Source organism: Cyprinus carpio, unplaced genomic scaffold (assembly GCF_018340385.1).
Source record: "Cyprinus carpio isolate SPL01 unplaced genomic scaffold, ASM1834038v1 S000002125, whole genome shotgun sequence".
NCBI classification, from domain to species: Eukaryota; Metazoa; Chordata; class Actinopteri; order Cypriniformes; family Cyprinidae; genus Cyprinus; species Cyprinus carpio.
The window spans coordinates 1-1,739 of NW_024874839.1; the positions used below are offsets into that span (position 1 = coordinate 1).

Sequence of the window (1,739 nt, forward strand, 5' to 3'; positions counted from 1 at the left end):
ACACCTCAGGAAAGGCAAGTCATTATGCCAGATAAAAAAAGAAAACATCTGAAGATATGCCTCTACAAAAGAAAGATGAAACCCTAGAAAGAGAGATGGCCATTCAGAGAGAGAAATAGATGTTCACAAGAAAGAAGTCTATTCACTTGGCAGTCTGTTAAATGAAAACAAAGCGATCACATAGAGGGGAAACCCCTCAGAAGTACCAGAGACAACCCCAATAGTAAAACCAGAAGAAAAGGGAACTATGTTAAAAGAGTCATTAAAGCACTTGAAAAAATAAAAACCTTTCAGTCTTTGTAGTACTTGATTGGTATATTGCAATCTTTACTTGAATTTTTGTCTTCAGGTATTTTGCGAAAAAGGCAACTGTGATTTACTTTTCTTTGTCTTATAAATCATGTGCCTGCATGTTCCTCTTTAGTTTCTTGTATCTTGAATATGTTATAGTGCTAAAATTAGGCGAGAAGACCCAGGCTGTTACAACTCTTGTATCAGAAGTTGTTTTTCTCCTGCAAAAAGGTACTCAAAGGAAGGCTGGGAGGTTGTTTGCAATGCTCAGCACAGTTTACAGTTTTAGTGTGTGATAATGTGATAAGGTATTGCTCATCTGTATATATGTTCCTTGGTCTTTTTTTCTTCAATTGCGATCATGAAGCACCTTTATTTAAAGAACCAGTATTAGTGAGAAAGGAAAGCCTGAACCAAGAAGTCTAAAACCAACTGTGGCTCCAGCTGAACAGAAAATATCGTCTCAATCAATTATACAGCAAATCTTGGGAGAACCATTTTCTGCTATTAAAGAGTCAGTCTTTGATATCATGTATGTTTGTTTGTTTTTGTTGTTGTTCCAATTACATCTTTTATTCCACATGTGGCTTTATTATTTTTAAAATGTGATTATGGTATTGTCTTAATTAAAGAGCCAACTGTTGAAGGGGAAAACACCTGAGGCACAAAGCCAATTGTGACCCCAGTTAGACAGAAAATATTGCCTCCTTTAAAAAGGTATTCAAAGTCACATTGTGGTAGAACTCTTTTCTGGTCTGTTTGTTAGTCTTTAGTATGTATTTGCTTGTTTTGTTAGTCTAATCTTTTTGTGTGCTCATCTTTACATGTTCTTTGTCCAGTCAGATAACATCTTGTCCCATTTTTTATTTATTCTTACTTGTGATTTATGGCATTGTTTTATTTAAAGAGCCAACTGTTGAAAAGAAACCAGTTCCAGAAGTACCAAAGCCAACTGTGGCTCCAGTAGAACAGAAAATAGTATCTCCTCCAAAAGGTATATAAAGCAAAAAAATATTTGCTAGTCTATAGTCCTTTGGATTGATGTGTGATTGTTTGTTCTTATTTGTGTTCATCTTTAAATGTTCCATATCAAGTCAAATAACATCTTATTCCACATTTGTCTTAATTATTTTTAAAGAGCCAAGTGTTGAAAAGAAACCAGTTCCTGAAGTACCAAAGCCAACTGTGACTCCAGTAGAACAGAAAATAATATCTCCTCCAAAAGGTATATAAAGTAAAAAAAAAAAAAGAAATTTGCTGGTCTATATTCTTTGTAATGATGTGTGATTGTTTGTTCTTATTTGTGTTCTTCTTTAAATGTTTCTTGTCCAGTCAAATAACATCTTATTCCACATTTGCCTTGACTATTTTTGGTTGTGATTATGGTATTGTTTTATTTAAAGAGCCAACTGTTGAAAAGACACCATCTCCTGTGGCACCAGAGCCAA

General features: G+C 34.3%; 1 long non-coding RNA gene across 1 annotated transcript; it reads left to right on the forward strand.

The window, feature by feature from the left end:
• The first annotated feature begins 1,031 nt into the window (after positions 1 to 1,031).
• On the forward strand, positions 1,032 to 1,739 carry LOC122143334. The gene is made up of 3 exons (XR_006159116.1): positions 1,032 to 1,285; positions 1,430 to 1,516; positions 1,695 to 1,739. It is a non-coding gene; the product is annotated as an uncharacterized LOC122143334 (long non-coding RNA).